The following is a 26,504-nucleotide window of genomic DNA, read 5'->3' on the forward strand; positions in this document are numbered from 1 at the left end:
AGCCGCCGTCGCCGGACTTCGCCGCCGCTGCCGGAGCCCCGCCGGACTTCGCCGCCGAGGTTCGCCGCCACCTCGAACCGCGTGCCGCCGGTTTTCTTAAAAACCGGACGGTTTTATTTCGGTTTCGTTTCGTTTTTTTTAGATTCATTTTTTTTATTTAGTTTTCATTTTTTCGGTTTAGGTTAATTAGCGGACATTCATCCGTTAGTTCGTTTTAACGAACGCTTTCGTCAAATTCGTTTAGTTAACGAACGTTCATTCGTTAACCCGTTCGTCGTTTTTTCTTTTTCTCGGATTTAATCCGCGATTTTTCCGATCGTGATTCCTGATCCGATTTTCGTTTTAGTTTAACTTTTCGCTCGTTTATCGGAATCAGGCGATTCAAGCGCCTGGAGTTTCGTCTCGAAACCCTCTTTCCGAATAATCTACTTAAACAAGTTTTTTTTGTAAAATTTGACTTAGATCCAGATTAGTAAAACGAAGCTGTTTTCTTTCGCCGTTTGACTTTCGTTGCTTTATTTGACTGGATTCTTTTTGCAAACCAGAGTTCTTAAGTTGAACATTCTGGTTAGACCTTTTACTTGAGTTTTACCTGTGCATTAGATGAGTACTTATTGTATGCTTGTTTGTTTGTCTGCGATAGAATACCCGGAGTGCGCCGCCTGTTACTTCGAGTCTCTAGGTTTCGCGGATCATCAGCAAGGCAAGTAACACTTGATCATACCTTTCTACTACCCAGTTTTATGCATTAGATCTATCCTCAAACATTGCATTGACTAGGATCTAATTAAATTGTGGGATGGGAAATAGATTGAGGTAGTACCTATTACCTGTTTTATTTTCAAACCTTTGGGAGTTACTTCTACGTTTGCTTATTATGCCATGCTATGCTAGTAGACGTGGATTGGGTGAGTGAATATCCATGATAGATGTGAGATTGTTAATTAATGGTTTATTTAAGGTGGCAACTTAAACACACATCTAGGTGGATTGAGGCACCTGTTTTCTAGCAGGACTTGCCTGTATTTCTTTGGACCGCCACCCAGGCTCAAAGGGATCATGAGATTATTCAAACTAGAAACTTCCGTGTGCAGCCACATGCTATTATGGGCTCTAGCATAGTTGACTAAGTTGTGCGAACTCTTACGGGGTGGACTAGCAGATGTAGGGGATGTAGGTTGGTACGGTCTACCCCTATGTAAGGTGCAAGTGCTTCTGAAAGACTATGTCTTGGTCATCCGTTTCTCAAACACCTTGTAGTGCGAGAAACCAAACGGAGGCGATCGAGTCATGTGGGGAAAAGTGCGCAAACCTCTGCAGAGTGTATAAACTAATCATGATTAGCCGTGTCCCCGGTTATGGACATCTTGAGTATCTAGTACCTGGATATCATGTGAATCTCATCATGTTACTTTAATTAATATTGTTGGGTTTTAATGAGTACTTTTTAATTGGGATTGAGAATGCTGTCAACCATTCTCAATGTTTAACAACCACCATGATAGTTAAATGAATTTATTCCTTTGAAGTAGGGAAAAATTGGCTTTATGCAAAAACTGTAACCATAGAGCTTTACCACCAGCCAAATATGCATGTAGTAGCCTATCTCCATTGTTATTCTCTATGTGTTACATTGCCAGCATATTCCATGTGCTGACCCGTTTTCGGGCTGCAACGTTTCATGTTGCAGACTTTTCAGACGACAAGTAAGGTGCTGTTAGGTCGTGGTCCTATACTCAGTGATGCTGTTGGAGTTGATGGACTCGCTTATCTTCCAAGCCTTCCGTTGTTATCGTTTTTAGATGGCCTTAAGCCATATATATTTTAATAAGTTCTCTTTTGAGACATTCGATGTAATAAGTGTGTGATTGCTACTCTGTTATAAATCCTCCAAGTACTGTGTGGTATCAGCATTACTGATCCAGTGATGACACTGAGCACAGAGATCAGACTGTTTGAGGTCTGGTCGCTATAGGAAGTGTCCAATCAATATCATTACTCAAAATGTTATTTAATAGAAATTTCGCTTGCTCAACAGTTCTTTCCCTAAAAACACAACCAGCACAACTATCTAGGTGGTCTCTAGAAGCATCGGTTAGTCCATCATAAAAGAGATCAAGTATTTCATTTTTATTGAGAGGATGATCACACAAAGCATTTAGTAATCTAAGAAGCCTCCCCCAAGCTTGTGGGAGACTCTCTTCTTCAATTTGCACAAAATTATATATTTCCCTTAAGGCGGCTTGTTTCTTATGAGCGGGAAAATATTTTGCACAAAATAATATATCATATCCTGGGAACTACGCACGCAACGAGGAGCAAGAGAATTAAACAATGTTTTAGCATCACCCTTTAACGAGAAAGGAAACGATTTAAGAATATAGTAATAGCAATTTTTTTCCTCATGAGTGAATAGGGTGGCTATATCATTTAATTTAGTAAGAAGTGCCACAACAGTTTCAAATTCATAGCCATAGAAAGGATCAGATTCAACCAAAGTAATTAACTCAGGATCTACAGAGAAATCATAATCCTTATCAGTAACACAGATAGGTGAAGTAGCAAAAGCAGGGTCATATTTCATTCTAGCATTCAAAGATTTTTATTTCAGCTTAGCTAACAATTTCTTAAGGTCATATCTATCATTGCAAGCAAGAAAGTCTATAGCAGTTTCTTCATCCATAACATAACCTCAGGTACAACATGCAATTCATATATAGGGGGAGAATCTTCATCATTCATCAATATTATCAGTTTCATTAATTTCAGAATCTCTAACCCTAGAAAGTTGTTCATCCAGAAATTCACCTAATGGCATAGTATTATCAAGCACAGAAGTAGTATCATCATGAGCATCATGCATAGCAGAACTGGCATCATTAATAACATGCGACATATCAAAATCAATAGCAGGTGCAGGTGTCGCAAATTTAATCATAACAGAAGGTGAATCAAGTGTAGAGCTAGATGGCAGTTCCTTACCTCCCCTCGTAGTTGAGGGAAAAATATTGGTTCTTTCATGTATCAAGTTCCTCATAGTGACCAACAGATATAAATCCCAAGTGACTCAAAGAATAGATCTATGTTCCCCGGCAACAGCGCCCGAAAATAGTCTTGATAACCCACAAGTATAGGGGATCGCAACAGTTTTCGAGGGTAGAGTATTCAACCCAAATTTATTGATTCGACACAAGGGGAGCCAAAGAATATTCTCAAGTATTAGGAGCTGATTTTTCAATTCAACCACACCTAAAAGACTTAATATCTGGAGCAAAGTATTTAGTAGCAAAGTAGTATGGAGGTAACGGTAATGGTGGCAAAAGTAACAGTAGCAGTTTTGTAGCAATCGTAACAGTGGCAACGGAGAAGTAACTAAGCAAAGATCAATATGTGAAAATCTCATAGGCAATGGATCAATGATAAATAATTATGTCGCATGCGATTCCTCATGCAACAGTTATAACATAGGGTGACACAGAACTAGCTCCAGTTCATCAATGTAATGTAGGCATGTATTCCGAATATAGTCATACGTGCTTATGTAAAAGAATTTGCGTGACATCTTTTTTCCTACCCTCCCGTGGCAGCAGGGTCCTATTGGAAACTAAGGGATATTAAGGCCTCCTTTTAATAGACTACCGGACTAAAGCATTAGCACTTAGTGAATACATGAACTCCTCAAACTGTGATCATCACTGGGAGTGGTCCCGATTATTGTCACTTCGGGGTTGCCGGATCATAACACATAGTAGGTGACTATTGACTTGCAAGATGCGACCAAGAACTCACATATATTCATGAAAATATAATAGGTTCAGATCTGAAATCATGGCAGTCGGGCCCTAGTGACAAGCATTAAGCATGGCAAAGTCATAACAACATCAATCTTAGAACATAATGGATACTAGGGATCAAACCCTAACAAAACTAACTCGATTACATGGTAAATCTCATCCAACCCATCAGCATCCAGCAAGCCTACGATGGAATTACTCACGCACGGCGGTGAGCATCATAAAATTGGTGATGGAGGATGGTTGATGATGACGATGGCGTCGCATTCCCCTCTTTGAAGCACTGAACGGACTCTAGATCAGCCCTCCCGAAGAAGATTAGGGCTTGGCAGCGGCTCCGTATCATAAAACACGATGAATCCTTCTCTCCTATTTTTTCCTCCCCAAAAGTGAATATATGGAGTTGGAGTTGAGGTCGGTGGAGCTCCAGGGGGCCCACGAGGCAGGGAGCACTCCCGAGGGGGTGTGCGTGCCCTACACCCTTGTGGTAAGGGTGTGGGCCTCCTGATGTTGATTCTTTCGCCAATAATTTTTATTAATTCCAAAACGTATCTCCGTGGATTTTCAGGTCATTCCAAGAACTTTTATTTCTGCACAAAAATAACACCATGGCAGTTATACTGAAAACAACGTTAGTCTGGGTTAGTTCCATTCAAATCATGCAAGTTAGAATCCAAAACAATGTCAAAAGTGTTTGGAAAAGTAGATACGTTGGAGACGTATCAAGACCTAGGGCATTTGAGGAAGCCCATCGTTGGAATATACAAGCCAAGTTCTATAATGAAAAATTCCCACTAGTATATGAAAGTGGCAAAATAGGAGATTCTCTATCATGAAGATCATGGTGCTACTTTCAAGCACAAGTGTGGTAAAAGGATAGTAACATTGCCCCTTCTCTCTTTTTCTCTCATTTTTTGTTTTTTTTATTGGCTTCTTTGCCTCCTTTTTTTTGATTGGCTTCTTTGGCCTCTTTTTTATTATTTCCTCACATGGGACAATGCTCTAATAATGAAGATCATCACACTTTTATTTACTTACAACTCAAGAATTACAACTCGATACTTAGAACAAAATATGACTCTATATGAATGCCTCCGGCGGTGTACCGGGATGTGCAATGAATCAAGAGTGACATGTAGGAAAGAATTATGAATGGTGGCTTTGTGACAAATATGATGTCAACTACATGATAGCATGCAAAGAAATATGACAATGATGATGTGTGTCATAATAAACGGAACAGTGGAAAGTTGCATGGGAATATATCTCGGAATGGCTATCGAAATGCCATAATAGGTAGGTATGGTGGCTGTTTTGAAGAAGGTATATGGTGGGTGTACGGTATCGGCGAAAGTTGCGCGGTACAAGAGAGGCTAGTAATGGTGGAAGGGTGATAGTGCGTATAATCCATGGACTCAACATTAGTCATAAATAACTCACATGCTTATTGCAAAAATCTACAAGTCATCGAAACCAAGCACTACGTGCATGCTCCTAGGGGAAGGGTTGGTAGCGATACTGACCTCCACACAAATGATGACAATCAAAGAAATATTTCATGCTCCAAATTTGTTACACAACGGTTCACCATACGTGCATGCTACGGGACTCACAAACCTCAACACAAGTATTTCTCAAATTCACAATTACTCCACTAGCATGACACTAATATCACCATCTTCATGACTCAAAACAATCATAAACAATCAAACTTCTCATAATATTCAATGCACAATATATGAAAGTTTTTGTTATATCCCTCTTGGATGCCCATCATATTAGGACTAAATTCATAACCAAAGAAAATTACCATGCTTGTTTAAGACTCTCAAAATAATATAAGTGAAGCATGAGAGTTCATCAATTTCTTCAAAATAAAACCACCGCCATGCTCTAGAAAGATATAAGCGAAGCACTAGAGCAAATGGCAAACTACTCTGAAAGATATAAGTGAAGATCAATGAGTAGTCGAATAATTGTGCAACTATGTGAAGACTCTCTAACATTTAAGAATTTCAGATCTTAAATACTTTATTCAAATAGCAAGCAAAACCTAATAAAATAAAATGACGCTCCAAGGAAAACACATATCATGTGGTGAATAAAAATATAGCTCCAAGTAAAGTTACCGATGAACGAAGACGAAAGAGGGGATGCCATCCGGGGCATCCCCAAGCTTAGGATCTTGGTTGTCCTTGAATATCACCTTGAGGTGCCTTGGGCATCCCCAAGATTAGGCTGTTGCCACTCTTTATTCCATAGCCCATCGAATCTTTACCCAAAACTTGAAAACTTCACAACACAAAACTCAACAGAAAACTCATAAGCTCCATTAGTATAAGAAAATAAAATAAAAACTTAGGTACTGTCGTGAACTCATTCTAAATTCATATTGGTGTTATATCTACTGTATTCCAACTTCTCCATGGTTCATACCCTCCGATACTACTCATGGATTCATCAAAATAAGCAAACAACACATATAAAATAGAATCTGTCAAAAACAGAACAGTCTGTAGTAATCCGTAACTCTCGAATACTTATGTAACCATAAAAATTCTGAATCAATTAGATCCACCTGAGAAATTTGAGCACCAATACGTAGCAAAATTAATCAGGTCAAAAGCACGTTTCAATAAAATTATGGAAATTATTTACTGAGCACAAAAGTTTCTGATTTTCAGCAGGATCAACACAACTATCACCGCAAGCTATTCTAAAGGTCTAACTTGGCACAAACACTAATTAAAACATAAAACCACATCTAACCAGAAGCTAGATGAATTATTTATTACTAAATAGGAACAAAAATCAAGGAACAAAAATAAAATTGGGTTGCCTCTCAACAAGCGCTATCGACTAACGCCCTTAGCTAGGCATGATGATTTCAATGCTGCTCACATAAAAGATAAGAATTGAAACATAAAGAGAGCATCATGAAGAATATGACTAGCACATTTAAGTCTAATCCACTTCCTATGCATAGGGATTTTGTGAGCAAACAACTTATGGGAACAAGAATCAACTAGCATAGGAAAGCAAAACAAGCATAACTTCAAGATTTTCAACACATAGAGAGGAAACATGATATTATTGCAATTCCTACAAGCATCTATTCATCCCTCATAATAATTTTCAGAAGCATCATGAATGAATTCAACAATATAACCATCACATAAAGCATTATTTTCATGATACATAAGCATAGAATTTTTAATACTCTCCACATAAACAAATTTATTCTCATGAATAGTAGTGGGGGCAAATTCAACAAAACAACTATCATGGGAGGCATAATCCAATTGAAAATTAAAATCAAGATGACAAGTTTCATGGTTATCATTATTCTTTATAGCATACATGTCATCACAATAATCATCATAGATAGCAACTTTGTTCTCATAATCAATTGGAACCTCTTACGAAATAGTGGATTCATCACTAAATAAAGTCACGACCTCTCCAAATCCACTTTGATAATTATCACAATAAGATTCAACACCCTCCAAAATAGTGGGATCATTACTTCCTAAAGTTGACACTCTTCCAAACCCACTTTCATCAATACAATCATCATAAATAGGAGGCATGCTTTCATCATAATAAATATTCTCATCGAAACTTGGGGAACTAAAAGTATCATCTTCATCAAACATAGCATCCCCAAGCTTGTGGCTTTGCATATCATTAGCATCATGGATATTCAAGGAATTCATACTAACAACATTGCAATCATGCTCATCATACAAAGATTTAGTGCCAAAAAATTTAATGCATTCTTCTTCTAACACTTTGGCACAATTGTCGGAATCCTTATTTTCACGAAAGACATTAAAAAGATGAAGCATATGAGGCAACCTCAATTCCATTTTTTGTAGTTTTGTTTTATAGACTAAACTAGTGATAAAAAATAAACTAAAGATTCGATTGCAAGATCTAAAGATATACCTTCAAGCACTAACCTCCCCGGCAATGGCGCTAGAAAAGAGCTTGATGTCTACTACACAACCTTCTTCTTGTAGAAGTTGTTGAGACTCCAAGTGCAGAGGTTTGTAGGATAGTAGCAAATTTCCCTCAAGTGGATGACCTAAGCTTATCAATCCGTGGGACGTGTAGGATGAAGATGGTCTCTCTCAAGCAACCCTGCAACCAAATAACAAAGAGTCTCTTGTGTCCCCAACACACCCAATACAATGGTAAATTGTATAGGTGCACAAGTTCGGCGAAGAGATGGTGATACAAGCATAATATGGATGGTAGATATAGGTTTTTGTAATCTGAAAATATAAAAACGGAAAGGTAGCAAGTAACAAAAGTGAGCGAAAATGGTATTGCAATGCTTAGAAACAAGGCCCAGGGTTCATACTTTCACTAGTGTAAGTTCTCTCAACAATGATAACATAATTAGATCATATAACTGTCCCTCAACATGCAACAAAGAGTTACTCCAAAGTCTTTAATAGCGGAGAAAAAATGAAGAGATTATTATAGGGTACAAAACCACCTCAAAGTTATTCTTTCCAATCAATCCATTGGGATATTCCTATAAGTGTCACAAACAGCCCTAGATTTCGTAGTCAAATAACACCTTAAGACACACATCAACCAAAACCCTAACGTCACCTAGATACTCCAATATCAACTCAAGTATCCGTGGGTATGATTATACGATATGCATCACACAATCTCGGATTCATCTATTCAAACCAACACAAAGAACTTCAAAGAGTGCCTCAAAGTTTCTACCGGAGAGTCAAGACGAAAACGTGTGCCAACCCCTATGCATAAGTTCACAAGGTCACAGAACCCGCAAGTTGATCACCAAAACATACGTCAAGTAGATCATGTGAATATCCCATTGTCACCATAGATAAGCACATGCAAGACATGCATCAAGTGTTCTCAAATCCTTAAATACTCAATCCGATAAGATAACTTCAAAGGGAAAATTCAATTCATCACAAAGTAGAGAGGGGAAAACATCATATGATCCAACTATAATAGCCAAGCTCATGGTACATTTAGATTGAACCACATCAAGAACACGAGAGAGAGAGAGAGAGATCAAACACATAGCTACTGGTACATACCCTCAGCCCCGAGGGTGAAATACTCCCTCCTCATCATGGAGATCGCCGAGATGATGAAGATGGCCACCGGTGATGGATCCCCCCTCCGGTAGGGTGCAGGAACATGGTCCGATTGGTTTTTCGTGGCTCTAGAGGCTTGCGGCGGCGGAACTCTCTATCTAGATTATGTTCTGGAAGTTTGGGGATATATAAAGGTGTTTGCGTGGGGAACAAGTCAGGGGGGGTCCCCGAGTCAGCCACGAGGTAGGGGGCACGCCCTCCACCCTCCTGGATGACTCGGGACTCTTCTCGCCCAACTCTTTTGCTTTGGGGGCTTCTTCTAGTCCAAAAATAATCTCTGATGTTTCAGGTCAATTGGACTCCGTTTGATAATCCTTTTCTGCGAAACTCAAAAACAAGGAAAAAACAGAAACTAGCACTGGGCTCTAAGTTAATAAGTTAGTCCCAACAATCATATAAAATAGCACAAAAATGCATGTAAAACATCCAAGATAGATAATATAATAGCATGGAACAATAAAAAATTATACATACATTGGAGACGTATGAGTACCATGATTAAATACTAGGTTGTAGAGGAACCCCTTCTCTTTGTCTTTAGCAATAAAATCATGTGCTACCATACTAGCATAGTCTAAATATTTAGCGGGTAACAACCTTTCCTCCTCCTCATCGTGCCTAATAGGTACCCCAAAATGTTTAGCTAGGTGGGAGGCATAAACTCCACCAAAGATACTACCATTTGTACGGTTTTTGTTTAACCGTCGAGCAACCATAGCACCTGAACGAAAAGTTCTATCAGCATATAGGGCATGGCGCAAAATAGCGAGGTCAGGGGAACTAAGGCCTCCACTCTCCCTACAACCAATCAAACATCTCCCGGCAAATAATGAGTAATAACGCAAAACGGGAAAAATGTAAACTAGCCACTCTTACTTCAGACACTCCTCTCTCTTCCCCTACAGTAATTTTAGCAATAAAATCTTCCCATGTCTCTAGGACGTGGCCCAGTGATACACCCATCAAAAGGTATTTTACAAACATTGCAAAAGTCATATAATGTCATTTCCTTAGGCTCATCATACAAGTGAAATTCTACCATGGGAGGTTCCTTCCTAGTATAAAAGTGAAAGTTTTTCACGAAGGTATTAGTGAGTAGGAGGTATTGGTCACACTTATTTTGGAGGAAACAGATGATGCTGGCATTTTCCGCCAAATAATAAAAATCTTCGTATATTCATGCCTCTTTCAAGAATACATCACTTGGCCATTCACACGGCCAAACCTCCGCCGCACGAGGAAGGTTATACTTGGGCTTTTCTTCTCCTCATTCTCATTTTCTCCTGAATTCCGGCTTGAAGAGCCCCTTAACCACCTCCTCATGGTTTGTTTCTTCTCTGATTTTTTTTGAAATTTTTAGTGACTCGAAATAAAAGCGAACAAAAGTCGATAAAACTAATAGCAACTACTCCTACAAATGTGTAGAGACTATATCATGCAAGAAAACTACATTGGACCATATAAATTTGACATCCAAGCTCAGGAACAAGGTCATCACGGTAGCAAAAAATTGCAATATATAAAGCTTAGAACAAAAATTGATTGGACGATTGGAGGAGTCACATACCGATGAACAATCCCCCAAAACAGTTTTGGAAACAGAGTTCCCAGCAAGGATATCAAAAATCGCGGCAAAGTGAGCAAGAACACGGGTTTGAGCAATGGTGTGATTTTTTTAGAGGAAGATGACATGAATGGGTGGCTGGAATAAGTGAGGGGACCCACGTGGGACCCACAAGCCTTATAGGCACGCCCAGGGGGTGGGCGTGCCCTGTGGTATTGTGGCCCACTGGTGCACCCCCCGATGTGTGTGCAATGCCAAAAAATCTTAAATATTCTACAAAACTAAATTTTCAGGGCATTTGGAGAACTTTTATTTTCTGGTCATTTTTTATTGCACGCGTAAATCAGAAAACAGAAAAATAATGGCATTTATACTTTATTAATTCTAAATAACAGAAAGTAAAATGTGTGTACAGAAAGTTGTGCCTCCTAAATTCGTCCATCACATGCCCATCAAAAGGAATCCATTAATAAGGTTGATCAAGTCTTATTAGCAAACTTCTTCTGAATGACATGAAACTGGAGAATTTTCGAATAACACTAGCTCACCTCAACGGGGATATGCATGTCCCCAACAATAAGAATATCATATTTATTTTTGATAGTAGGAATAGGAAATCTAAAACCTCCAATAGCAATTGTTGGAATTTCTCCAATAGAGCTGATACTATTCAGTTGAGGTTGTTTCTTTGAAAAATGTACCATATGCTCATTACCATTAACATGAAAAGTGGCATTGCCCTTGTTGCAGTCAATAACAGCCCCCGTAATATTCAATAACAATCTACCAAGGATGATCGAGATACTGTTGTCCTCGAGTATATCAAGAATAACAAAGTCCGTCAAGATAGTAACGTTTGCAAGTATGACAGGTACATCCTCAAAAACACCAATGGGTACAACAGTTGATTTATCAGCCATTTGCAAAGAGATTTCAGTTGATGTCAACTTATTCAAATCAAGTTTTCGGTACAAAGAGGAAGGCATAACTCTAACACCGGCTCCAAGATCACATAAAGCAGTTTTAACATAATTTCTTTTAATGGAGCATGGTATAGTTGGTATTCCTGGATCACCCAGTTTCTTAGGTATTCCAACCTTAAATGTGTAATTAGCAAGCATGGTGGAAATTCCAGCTTTCAGTATCTTTCTTCTATTAGAAAAACTATCTTTCATATACTTAGTGTAAGGAGACATTTTTAGCATCTCGGTCAAATGTAAGCGCAAAAAGACAGGTCTAAGCATTTCACAAAAGTGCTCAAATTCTACATCATCCTTTTTCTTGGATGGTTTAGGAGGAAAGGGCATGGATTTCTGAACCCACAGTTCTCTTTCTTTACCATGTTTCCTAACAGTGAAGTCTCTCTTATCATAACTTTTATTCTTAGGTTGTGGGTTATCAAGATCAACAACATGTTCTATCTCCACATCATTATCATTACTAGGTTGAGCATCAACATGAACATTATCATTATCATTATTACTAGGTTCATGTTCATCACCTGATTGTGTTTCAACATCAGAAATAGAAATATCATTTGGATTCTCAGGTGTGTCTACAACAGGTTCACTAGAAGCATGCAAAGTCTTATAATTATTCTTTTTCTTTTTAGATGGACTAGGTGCATCAATATTAATTCTCTCAAAGTCTTGCTCAATTGGTACCTGAGTCATTTTACCACCTCTAGTCATAACTCTAACAACATGATCATTTTTCTTATTGTTCATCTCATTAATCAAATAATTTTGTACATTGAGAACTTGTTCTACTTGAGTTTGTATCACGGAAGCATTTTTACTAACAAGCTTAAGATCATCTTTAAATCTAGACATATAGTCACTCAAGTGTTCAACCAGATAAGCATTTTGTTTCAGTTGTCTACTAACATATGCATTCAAGTTTTCTTGTTCCATAATGAAGTTATCAAATTCATCCATGCATTGACTAGTAGATTTATTATGAGGAATATCACCTCCATCAAATCTATAAAGAGAATTTACCTTTACTACCTGTGTCGGGATATCAAGACCATGTATTTCTTCAATAGGTGGTAAATTCTTAACATCTTCAGCTTTAATGCCTTTTTCTTTCATAGATTTCTTCGCCTCTTGCATATCTTCAGGACTTAGGAATAGGATGCCCCTCTTCTTTGAAGTTGGCTTAAGAGGTGGTTCGGGAAGAGTCCAATCATTATCATTACTCAATATGTTATTCAATAGTACCTCAACTTGTTTAACAGTTTGTTCCCTGAAAACACAACTAGCACAACTATCTAGGTGGTCCCTAGAAACATCGATTAGTCCATTATAAAAGATATCAAGTATTTCATTTTTCTTGAAAGGATGATCACACAAAGAATTAAGTAATTGGAGAAGCCTCCCCCAAGCTTGTGGGAGACTCTCTTCTTCAATTTGCACAAAGTTAAATATTTCCTGTAAAGCAACTTGCTTCTTATGAGTAGGAAAATATTTTTCAAAGAAGTAATATATCATGTCCTGGGGACTGCGCACACAACTAGGACCAAATGAATTAAACCATATCTTAGCATCACCCGTTGATGATAAAGGAAATAACTTAAGAATATAGTAATAGCGATTTTCTTTCCTCATGAGCAAATAGGGTGGCTATATCATTCAGTTTAGTAAGATGTGCCACAACAGTTTTAGATTCAAAACCATGGAAAGGATCAGATTCAACGAAAGTAGTTAACTCAGGATCGACAGAGAATTCATAATCCTTATCAGCAACAAAGATAGGTGAAGTAGCAAACTTAGGATCATATTGCATTCTAGCATTCAAAGATTTTCCTTTCCACTTGCATAGTAATTTCTTGAGATAATCTCTATCCTTACAAGTAAGAAAGTCCCTAGCTACTTCTACATCCATAACATAACCCTCAGGTACCGCAAGTAATTCATATCTAGGACGAGAATCATAATCTTCAGTTTCAATAATTTCATTAGTTTTAGTAATTTCATTTTATTTAGCTCTAGCAAGTTATTCATCAAGCAATTCTCCTGGTGGCACAGTCTTATCAAGCAAAGTACTAGCATCATCATAAGTATCAATCATAGCAGAAGCATCATCATCAATAACTTGTGACATATCAGGATTAATAGCAGGTGTAGGTGTCACAAGCTTACTCAAAATAGAAGGTGAATCAAGTGCAGAGCTAGATGGAAGCTCCTTACCTCCTCTCGTCCTAGAGGGAAAAATCTTGGTTTTTTCATCCTTTAGATTCCTCATAGTGATCAACAGATATAAATCCCAAGTGACTCATCAAAAAGAGCTATGCTACCCAGCAACGGTGCCAGAAAAAGGTCTTGATAACCCACAAGTATAGGGAATCTCAACAGTTTTCGAGGGTAGAGTATTCAACCCAAATTTATTGATTCAACAAAAGGGAGCCAAAGAATATTCACGAGTATTAGCAGTTGAGTTGTCAATTCAACCACACCCGAAATACTTAATATCTGCAGCAAAGTATTTAGTAGCAAAGTAGTATGATAGTAAGAGTAACAGTGGCAGTTTTGTAATGATTGTAACAACAATAACAACGATATTAACTCAGCAAAGATCAATATGTGAAAAGCTCGTAGGCATTGGATCAGAGATGGATAATTATGTCGGATGACATTCATCATGCAACAGTTATAACCTAGGGTGACACAGAATTAGCTCCAATTCATCAATATAGTGTAGGCATGTATTCTGTATATAGTCATACGTGCTTATGGAAAAGAACTTGCATGGCATCTTTTGTCGTACCTTCCGTGGCAGCGGGGTCCTAATGGAAACTAAGGTATATTAAGGCCTCCTTTTAATAGAGAACCGGAACAAAGCATTAACACTTAGTGAATACATGAACTTCTCAAACTACGGTAATCACCGAAAAGGATCCCAATTATTCTCACCTTGGGGTATGCGGATCATAACTTGTAATAGGTGTCTACAGCTAGCAAGATCGGATCAAGAACATACATATATTCATGGAAACATAAATGGTTCAGATCTAAATTCATGGCACTCAGTCCCTAGTGACAAGCATTAAGCATAGCAAAGTCATAGCAACATCAATCTCAGAACATAGTGGATACCAGGGATCAAACCCTAACAAAACTAACTCGATTACATGATAAATCTCATCCAACCCATCACTGTCCAGCAAGTCTACAAATGAATTACTCACTCCCGGCGGTGAACATCATGAAATTGTGATGGAGGAAGGTTGATGATGACGATGGCGACAGATTCCCCTCTCCGGAGCCCAAAACCGACTCCAAATCGGTCCCAAGGAAGAACATGAGGTGGCGGCGGCTCCATATCGTAAAATGCGATGAATCCTTCTCTTTGATTTTTTATCCCCGAATAGGAATATATAGTGTTGGAATTAGGGTCAGAGGCGGTCCAGGGGGGCCCACAAGCCTGCAGGGCGTGCCCTAGGGGGTGGGCGCACCTCCAGGGCTTGTGACCTCTAGGTGGCCCCCCTCTGGTAACTTCTTGCGCCAGTATTTTTTTAATTATTCCATAAGAATTCTTCGTAAATTTTCAGGTCAATCCAGGAACTTTGATTTCTGCACAAAAATAACACCAAGGCAATTATGCTGAAAATAGCGTTAGTCCGGGTTAGTTCCATTCAAATCATGCAAATTAGAGTCCAAAATAAGGGCAAAAGAGTTTGAAAAAGTAGATATGATGAAGACGTATCGCCTTCTTTTACTACTATTACTATTGGGGATATGATTATTGGGTATGACCCTCATAGGAGGGGCCGGGTCATACTGATGGCGACTCAAGGATGAAGATGGCAGGTTATGAAGCAAGCCTATTGAAGTCCCAAGACCTAGAGGCGATTTGAGGCTGAAGAGGATAAACCGCCATATATGTAACTTGTATTGTAAGGCAGGTTTAGTTAGTCACCGAGCTGGACACATTGTGTATGAGCCATCCGGGACTCTGTAAGCCGTCGGGCATCAGCCTATGTATATAAAGGGGTGACCTAGTGGCGGGTTAAGGATAGGAAACAACACATCGAGAACTAGGTCAAGCGTATTCACTCCCAGGTAATCGAAACCCAAGCAATACAACCTAAAGTAGGCTTTTACCTCATTGAGAGGGGCCAAACCTGGGTAAAAATTCTCTGTGTCCTTTGTCCCATTTAACCCCTTCAAGCTAACCTAGTGGTGATGGCTCCACACCTAAGTCCTTTTGCTAGGGCATCTGCCGTGACAATTCCACGACAGTTGGCGCCCACCATGGGACCAGCGCATGGTGGTTTCGAGTTCTTGAAGGGCAACTTCATAGGGATCAATGGATATGCTGTCGGCCGGATGACTAAGAGTCGTCACAGCAAGCTCTACATCGACGACGCGGGCTGGGGCCCCAAGGCCGGCTCAATCGAGTACGGGTACCGGGTCCCCTTTGGCGGGATTCATGTCTTCATCGGCAAGATTGATGAGTCGGAAGCTGAGCCGGACACCTGCACCGACATCGCCAAGACGGCTCAGCGCGTGTGACCCGCCAAGATTCAAGCTGCCCTGAAGCGTGTCTTTGTTGGCTTTACTCAAGGAGTGGATCTGGAAGGAGGATCTGTGTCTGTTGGAGAGATGGTCGTCTACTCAGGCGATGGGTCCTCAATCGGTGAGACCAACTCCATGTATCAAGTGCAGGATGGTAGGCTTGGGGGCTGTTCCGATGGTGACAGTATTCCGGACCCGTATGAGCCGCAAAATTGGGCTGCGATCTTCATGGCTGGTACGCAGCCGGGGCAGGATTCTTCAATCGCCGGAACAATGATCTCCGATTCAGCGACTGCTACGGCAATCGGGGCAGGAGGCCCTGTGAGCCCGCCAGCTCATGTTTTATCTGAACTGTTGGAGGCTGTGGCGACGTTGCTGACGATGGAGGTAACCCTGGCAAACCAGGCGTACCATAATGTGGATGTTTCAAATTTACATGATGAGATAGCTCAAGCTAAGGAGGATCTTAACACTGAGAACACCCGGATGGTGACGGAGCGAGCCGCTTTAGAAAGGGAAATAGACCGGGTTCAAGCAGAAAATTTTCGCTTGAGCTTGGACCGGAACGCATCAAACACTTTCTTTAACAGAAGGCATGCAAGTCGTTTACCCCCGGTTTACGATGCGAGAAACCTTTTCAACGCGCCTGGGGCTAGAACTAGTAACCCTCCTGTTGTGGATCAGGCTGTTGAGGCGCCGACCGCTGGGGTACCGGTTCAACCACGTGCTGTAGACCCCCCAGGTTTGAATTTGACCCCTCCTCAATATGTTCTGATGCCCCCGGGTCATTATTCTAATCCTCTGGATAACATGATAGCCGCGGCTACTCAATTGGCGGCTCTCCCTATTCAAGATGAGTCACCAGCTGCGATGGAAATACGGTGAGCCGAAGAACTTCTTCAGACGGTTGCGGCTCAATAGGTGGCTTATTCATACAGTCGTGAACGGATTCACTCAACCCCGCGTCCAAGCCGGAGTTATAGCGGGCACATTGATTCACTAGCCATGTCGAGCAGTGAGCGGCACCATAATTAGCCTCATAGGTCTGACCCGCCGCGTGCTGGTAATGATGCGTAGGCTTTGGTGGACCAGGGCAGAGCACGGCATGAGGCTGAGCTGGCGGCTCAGTTGGGGGCTCAACAAAATCTCTGGTATATGCGTCAGCATCTATGGAGGCAGGAGTGACCTCTAGAACCTTGGGTGTGCCGTGTTTAGTGTTGGCTCTATGCATCGAGCGCTTGCTTAAGGATTTCAAGGGCCCCTATATGGTGCCTAATTACACGGCGGATCAACCCCTGGAGGCTTGCATTGAGAGTTGATATGGATATGGAGATGTTGGATGTTAGTGATGTTGCATGTGCTAAGTATTTTACCATGATGTTGGATGGGCCGGCTCGTACTTGGTAGAAAGGGTTGCCCGCTAACTCCATTAGGTCATGGGCGGAGTTAAAAATGTGTTTCATCCAAAAATTTAAAGATACATGCAAGCAGGCTATGTCTATTCTGGAGTTAGACTCTTGCGTGCAAGGTGAGGGCGAGTCAACAACCAATACGGTCCGCCGGATCTCAGCCGTTATACACTCATCAGACAGTATCAACGCCGGTTCAGCAGTCCTGATGTTGGAGAAGAATTTTCGTTTCCTTCCCCTTAAGTAGAAACTAGGCCACGTAAACGCAACTGCAATGATATGGGGGAGCTCATGGCGGCTCTTGTCAAATATGCTGACTCTAATAGTACCAAAGCCCCTGAATTTGATGAGGAGAAAGCCACTAAGGGGAAGAAGAGTGGCAATGCAAAGGGACAACATAACACGGGTCAAGGTGGCAATGGTAAGCGCAATGCCGGCGGCGGTTTAGATTTTGTGGCTAACACCAATGCACAGAACAATAATCAGCATCGTAAGGGAAAAACACCAGCACCCCGGTTTGGAGGGCCGAAGTTCAACCTTGATGCCATGATGAATCAGCCTTTCCCAAAGCACGGCACCCAGGAGAATCTGGCCAGTCATCTATGGAAAGATTGCTTCATCATGAGGGGGTATAGAAACTCTATTTTTTTCCAAAATAATCATGGCCCGCATGGCGGTTTAGGATCCGGCTCTCACGGACCTGGTTTTGGAGGTGGCGGTTCAAGCTCTGGCTTTCAGGGCCAAGGCAATCAAGGTGGTTTTAATCAGCAGACTGGCCAAGGGAATCAACAGCAGTAGTCTGGTTACCAGAGCAATCCAAAGTAGCTAAATAGTGGTCAATATCATGTGTTCCACATGTCTGTGCAAATGGGATCAGAAAATCCATAAGCGGGCGGTGAACTCAGTTCAGCCAGCGGTGCCTCGATATTTGAGGTGGTCTGAGCAGCCTATCATATGGAGCCGTGAGGATCACCCGCCCCGGGTTGACAATCCAGGTCAATTGACATTGGTTGTTGCTCCTCAGGAAGAGGATATAAGCTTACAAAGGTGCTCATGGACGAGGACAGAAGTATCAATATCCTTTACTATGATACTTTTCGTCGTATGAATTTGACTGACAAAGATCTTAAGACATCTTGTACTGTTTTCCATGGAGTGGTGCCTGGTAAGTCGGCATATCCAATGGGTAAGATAACCCTAGAGGTGGCCTTTGGAAATGACCATGATTTCAGAGCAGAGAAATTGACCTTTGAGGTGGTCAAGATCAAAAGCCCGTATCACGCTTTGTTCGGGTGGCCGGCTTATGCCAAATTTATGGCACGACCTTGTTATGTTTATTTCCAGCTTAAAATGCCATGTTATAAAGGCACCATCATGGTGCACAGTGGTAGGAAGATCGCTCTGTATTGTGAAGAAGGTGATGCTACGTATGTTGAGTTGGCTTGTGCCACTTAGGAGTCCAAGTTTTATAAAGATAACGTTGACCCGGCGGACATGACACCTTTGAAGAAGCCAACTATAGAGAATGACCCCTTGCTAAAGTTTAAGTCGGCAGATGATACTAAGATGGTTGACTTTGTTCCTGGCGACTCATCCAAGCAGTTCAACATCAGTGCTAACATGGATCTGAAATAGGAAAGCGCGCTCATCAAGTTCATCCGTGAGAACCGGGACATCTTTGCATGGAAACCTTCAGACATGCCAGGTGTACCGAGGGAACTCACTAAGCACACTCTCAATATTGATCCAAAGTTTAGGCTGGTCAATCAATTTATTCACCGTTTCAATGAGGAGAGGCGTAAGGCCATTGGTGAAGAGGTGGCTCGGCTCTTGGCGGTTGGGTTCATCATTGAAGTTTTTCATCCTAAGTGGTTGGCTAGCCCCGTGATGGTACCTAAGAAGAACGGCACCTGGCGTATGTGTGTGGATTATACAGATCTTAATAAGGCCTGTCCAGCTGATCCTTTTGCTCTCCCTCATATTGATCAAATTATTGATGCTACAGCGGGTTGTGAGCGTTTGAGTTTTCTTGATGCTTACTCTTGTTATCATCAGATCAAGATGGCAGGTAAGTACCAGGAGAAGACAGCTTTCATCACTTCCTTTGGATACTTCTGCTCTGTGTCTATGACTTTTGGGCTCAAGAGTGCCCAGGCGACTTATCAGGGTGCGTTCAGAATTGCCTTCATGGCCAGATTGGACGCAATCTTCATGCTTATGTGGATGATATTGTTGTGAAGTCCAGGAAGAAAGAGACTTTGATAGATGATTTGAAAGAGACCTTTGACAATCTCTGGGTCTACAAAATGATGCTTAACCCAGCCAAGCATGTCTTTGGCGTAGCAGCAGGCAAGCTATTGGGCTTTTTTGGTTTCTGAGAGATGCATTGGAGCTAACCCGGAGAAAATCAAGGCCATCACTTCTTTAGCTAAGCCGGCATGTATCAATGACGTCTAGCGTTTGGCAGGTCGAATTGTGGCGTTGAGCCAGTTTATAAGCCGCCCGGGAGAGAAGCTGATCCCTTTGTATCAGATGATGAAGAAGACAGATAACTTTCTCTGGAGTGATGCTGCCAATGAGGCGTTCGAGGCACTTAAAAGATAGCTGGCTAAACTGCCGGTGATTGCATATCCTATTGAAAAGGAGCCCTTGCTTTTATATGTGGTTGTTGATGTCTACTATGCAACTTTATTCTTGTAGACACGTGTTGGGCCTCCAAGTGCAGAGTTTTGTAGGACAGTAGCAATTTCCCCTCAAGTGGATGACCTAAGGTTTATCAATCCGTCGAAGGTGTAGGATGAAGATGGTCTCTCTCAAACAACCCTGCAACCAAATAATAAAAAGTCTGTGTCCCCAACACACCCAATACAATGGTAAGTTGTATAGGTGCACTAGTTCAGCGGAGAGATGGTAAAATAAGTGTAGTATGCATAGTAGATGTTGGTTTTTGTAATATGAGATTATAAAAACAGCAAGGCAACCAATACTAAATGGGCACAAAAACGGTATTCCAATGCTTAGAAACAAGTCCTAGGGTCTGTACTTTCGCTAGTGCAATCTCTCAACAATGCTAACATAGTTGGATCATATGATTATCCCTCAAAGTGCAATAAATAATCACTCTCGAGTTCCTATTAGTGGAGAACATAAGATAGAAATTGTTTGTAGGGTATGAAACCACCTCAAAGCTATTCTTTCCATTAGATCTATTCAAGAGTTAGTACTAAAATAACACAAAGTTATCCTTTCCGTTCGATCTATCCAAGAGTTTGTACTAGAATAACACAATATGACACATATCAACCAACTCTAATGTCACCTAGATACCCGAATGTCACCGCGAGTAACAGTGAGTTAACTATACGATATGCATCAAACAATTTAAGATTCGTAATGTTCAATCCACACAAAGAACTACAAGGGGACCCCAAAGTTTCTATCAGAGAAAAGATAATAAAAACGTGCATGAACCCCTATGCATAGATTACCCCAAAGTCACTGCGGGAATCCGCAATTTGAGTGCCATAACATATATCAAGTGAATCAAAATAATGCCCCATTGTCTCCATGGGTATTCGTATGCAAGACATATATCATGTGTTCTCAAATCTGAATATTCAATCCGACAAGACAAAACTTCAAAGGGGAAAGACTCGATTCATCACAACAAGTGTAGAGAGGGAAGCATCATATGATCCATATATGTTAACAGAGCCCATGATACATCAAGACTGTGACATCTCAAGATCGCGAAAGAGAGAGAGAGAGATTAAACACATAGCTACTGGTACAAACCCTCAGCCCCGAGGATGGACTACTCCCTCCTCATCGTGATGGCCGCCGGGATGATGAAGATGGCCACCGGAGATGATTCCCCTCCGGCAGGGTGCCCGAATGGGATCCTGATTGGTTTTCGATGGCTACCGAGGCTTGCGGCGGTGGAAATTCTGATCTAGAGTCTCCCCGAGGGTTTTCGAAATATTTGGGAATTTATAGGGCGAAGAAGGGGTATGGGAGGCCACCAAGGTGGGCACAACCCACCAGGGTGCGCCTGGGCATCCTGGCATGCCCTGGTGGGTGCTTCCCTCCTTGAGGCACCCCCCAGGTGCAGCCTTGGCCCATTGGTATTCTTCTGGTCCATAAAAATCCACAAATAGTTTCGTGGTGTTTGGAGAACTTTCATTTCTGCACAAAAAACAACACCACGGTTGTTCTGCTGAAAACAGCGCCAGTCCAGGTTAGCTCCATGCACATCATACCAAAACCATATAAAATTATTGTAAACATGGCATGAATACTTCATAAATTATAGATACGTTGGAGACGTATCAGCATCCCCAAGCTTAATTCCTACTCATCCTCGAGTAGGTAAATGATAAAAGAAATAATTTATGAAGTGTGAATGCTAGCAAAGTGCACAGGTTTGATCAATGACAATTTCAATCACTTTTCCTAGCATCATAACAACATTTTTTTTCTTATAAAACTTCTCATGTTATAGTAGCAACCAATTCACATGTTAAGGTTCAAATAATGAATTCTCTTGAAACTGAACAATCTATGTTCTCAGTCACCAAGAAATTGCAATTCAACTTATTCAACAGAGTCTAATTAAGAGCTCCACATACTAAACCATCATATAGTATTCTATGATTGCTAACACTCAATGCGTACACATGAGCAAAACGTTTTAACCGGACATATAGAAAGATAGGGGCTTATCATTTCGCCTCCCAACGTATTCACCTCAAGGGTGATGTCAACAATAATAACTCACGGTACCCATATCCAACTGTGTATATCTTCCTAGATCTTTCCTCACCACATGATGCTTGCCAAAAGAGAAAAACAAAAGGAATAGAGAGAAAAATGTTGACTCTTTGCATAAAAGTAAATACTGAAAAGTAAAAGATAGGCCCTTCGCAGAGAGAAGCAGAGGTTGCCATGCGCTTATTTGTTTGTATGCTCAACCCCTTAGTGCAAAAGAACGTCATGTTACATTGCCCCTTATGATAGCAACCTTTATTATGCAGTCTGTCGCTTTTATTCTTTTCCATCACAAGTTTGTACAACGCTCCATTTTCTCTTACACTAAATGATCTAACACTTTTAGAAGCAATTTTTATTGCCTTATTACACTGATAACAACTTACTTGACGGATCTTGCTCAATCCTGAGGTAGGTATGGTGGACTCCTAAAAATAAGATTTGGGTTTAATGATTTTTTGGATGCACAAGTAGTATCTCTACTTGGTGCGGAATTTTTGGCTAGCAAAGATGGGGGCAAGCACCACATGTTGAAGGATCTATGACATTATAACTTCTATGTGAATATGAACAAACATAAAACATTACATTGTCTTCCTTGTCCAACGTCAATAATTTTGACATATAATATTTTGATGGGGGCTCACAATCACAAAATATTTCCAGGATAGTGTATTTGCATGCGAAAGTTCTCATCCTTATACTAATTATTCATGAATTGCTTGTATGACCAATATTGTGATTGTCAAGCTTCAAAAGATTTCACTTTCTAAACCCAATGTGAAGCTACCACTAGGTATGCTATGAACATATAATTTCAACTCCATGATAATAAGTTCATTCAACAATTTACTCATAGGATATAAGTGTAGCACAAGAGTGAATGACAAGCTACTCCAAAAAGATATAAGTGAAGATCAAGTGAGTAGTTAAGTAAAGGGGTAGCTAATTAAGGACTCTCTCTTGTTTAAAAACTTTCAGATCTAAGTATTTTATTTAAACAGCAAGAAAAACACAACAAAATGGCATTCCAGGAATAACACACATCATGTGAAGAAGCAAAAACTTAGGCTCAACCGATACTAACCGATAATTGTTGAAGAAAAAAGGTGGGATGCCTACCGGGGCATCCCCAAGCTTAGATTCTTGAGACTTCATGGAATATTAGCTTGGGATGCCTTGGGCATCCCTAAGATTGAGCTTTTGCGTATCCTCAATTCCTCTTATATCACGGTTTCCCTAAATCTCAAAAACTTCATCCACACAAAACTCAACAAGAACTCGTAAGGTAAGTTAGTATAAATCAATGCAAAACCTTATCATTCTCTACTATAGAAAATCACTAAAATTATTATTTGACATTGCATACTAAATTGTGGCACCCCGGCTTAGAGAAACCGGAATGCCCCGTATTCCAGCCCAGAGATCGAGGAGAAGTCTTCTGGAATACGGCACTGCTTAGCATAGAACAAACCGGCTTTCTATTATTACACGAATATGAATACAAGGGCCCCGATATTACAATGAATAACATCGGTACGGCGACACTACGCCATCCTCAGTTGCTCTATGCAAGCAGCAGAACAACTCGAAGCAGCGGAAAAACTCTAGCAGTGGAACAACGACGAAGGTGGTGAACTCCACTCTGCAGGGACTCTGGCTGGAACGCTTATCCTAGCTCGCACGAACGGAAACCACAACAAGCAAGCAATCAATTCCGGCATGACCCGCAAACAGGCATGACACGCCAGGTTAGTACATTGAATGTACTTGCAAGCTCACAATAACCAGAAGCATTCAAGACAAACAACAACATGGCAATTACAGGTTAAACAAGAATTATTAAGATATCATCAAAACAACATGGCATGACCAACATAAACATGATACAACTAACTCAACCTGAACATAGCATGAACATATTAATCCGACAATACTAGCATGCAACATAATGACACTATATGCACCACTTATTCTGCTCGGGTTACCTCGTAACCAACACATGCATCACTTACCAACCTCGGACATCACACGATCATCTCAGGATCAAATCAAGCTTGGCATAAACAATACCGTAGCGATCATTAAATAACCACAAGGAGCTTGATCTTTACCCACGATTCTCGTACAACATCACAGATATACAAAAACTCGGTATCCTCGATACCCTCGTGATCCTTACGGTGATCACAACCCGACCAACACTTAGTCTCAAACCGTGATCCTTACGGAGATCACAACCTGACCAATACATGGCTCGTGATCCTTACGGCGATCACTACCCGACCACTACATGGCCCATGATCCTTACGGCGATCACCACCCAACTTATCTCACTGTTATTAAGCACATTATTTTTATTACTGTTGACTCATGGTGTGACCTTCTCTTGACCTGGGCCCTTATCCGCGGGCGCGACTATCGATAGATTAATATACACTCTGCAGAGGTTAGTACACTGTACCCACACTACGGAACCCATGGCCTCGCCCTCCCATTCGGGTGGACCAACGGCGTTCCGACAAAACCGATCTATTGCCATGACACTCTCCCGGCCCTTCTGATTCAGACCCCACCGGGCTAGTCCTGGGTGGCCCCGTGTCTACCTCCAGACACCTCGACCACCGTCGTGGCCACGATCCACACTGGGATCCGGTATCAAAATTAACTTAACAACGGGCTCACAAGGTTATGCTCCGCCTACCTGATCAGGGTAGCACGCGCCCATAACCTTCCCTAAATTGAGGTACTGACCAGAGGCATGACAATAGACCCAGTTAGACCGTCCCATACCAGTAAGCGTGGTTGCACTGGTCAGCATCGATTCAGCGGCACCATGACTCAGCCAACCGGTGTTCAAGTTCAATTTAATCCGTTTAAACTGAATGCAAATATGCTGAGTCATGATAAAATAACATGATGCTAACTATAATACATGAACATGATATCAACATCATCATGAGGGTATCACATAACTATCCACCATATCAACAATAACTCATATCCACTGAACATCGCATACTGACTAGCATGACCATCTCCAACATCAACATGTACTACTAACCAGCATAAACATATGAAAGGTAATACTAGCAGGTATAACATGATCACAGAGTACAAAACAACATAGCACAAAAGTAAACATACAAATCTAAACATCACTGGAACAACGATAACCATCTTTTCAACAAGCAAACATTTATTAAATATTCAAGTTGAAAACCATGGCTACTGCATGACTATCATGCAAGTGGGTATTGTGGCTTGCTTGGGGATGAAGAAGGCACCGGGGAGAATTGCGGTGAAGCCGCGGAAAGATTTGCCGGAAACAGTTCTCTCTCGAAGGGGCTGATTAAGGGCAGGGGCAAAATGGTCATTTTAGCATGCCAAAACATAATGAAAGTGATACCAGCGGAAAGGGATCGATGAAACGAAGAAGTGAGCGTTGGTTTCACCTTAAACGAAGTTACGGTTGAAAAGTTATAGAGGGATGAATTCCAGGGACTTTTCTGCAAAAATTACATCACAACCAAGTCCCTGAGTGGATAAGGCAGAAACGGATTTCAGAAAATACGCTTTACAGACAGGAAGGCACATTAGAACGCAAAGAACAACTGAAATACGCCTAGGTTATCGGAAAACGTACTGTCTGAAGTACGCTTCCACTTAACGTACTTGGGCCTGCGGAAAGTTAACGCCTGAGGGGCCGACAGGTGGGCCCCGCAGTGCTCTCTCTCTCCTCCCACCTTCTTCCTCCTTTCCTCTCGACGCCGCGCAGAGGAGACCCGAGGCCGAGCGCTCCGGCGACGACTGACGTCGCTACGGGCCACCATCCGCGGCGCTCGGACCATCGGCGTGTTCGGGAGACGGAGCCGCGTCTGATGGGTCATGCAACGGACGCCGGAGACCACAGGAATTAGCGGGGCGTCGGCCGCGGCGGAGGGGAGCTTCGGCTGGGATCGGGCATGGCACCGCAGTGGGGGAGAGAAGGGGGCTAGGCACCGGAGGGGTTCAGGAGGGGATCAGGGGGTCGAGGGGACTCCTATGGTGGTGTTGTAACAGGGAGAGAAGGCGCGGCTCGCCGGAATCGAGCTTGGCAGAGACGGCGGCCATGGCGGCCAACCGCGGAGAGGAGAGCTCCGGGGCTCGGGCGAGAGGCTGGGCGAGATCCGGGGAGTGGTGTGAGGCTGGTGGTGAGCTCGAAAGGCTCGGGGAAGGGCTATATATAGCCGGGCGAGAGGGAGGCCGAGTTGGCACCGCCGGCGACGCGTGTCCGGCGCCGGGGACGCGTGTGCTCACGC

This window comes from Triticum dicoccoides, chromosome 5B, assembly GCF_002162155.2.
Source record: "Triticum dicoccoides isolate Atlit2015 ecotype Zavitan chromosome 5B, WEW_v2.0, whole genome shotgun sequence".
Classification (NCBI taxonomy): Eukaryota; Viridiplantae; Streptophyta; class Magnoliopsida; order Poales; family Poaceae; genus Triticum; species Triticum dicoccoides.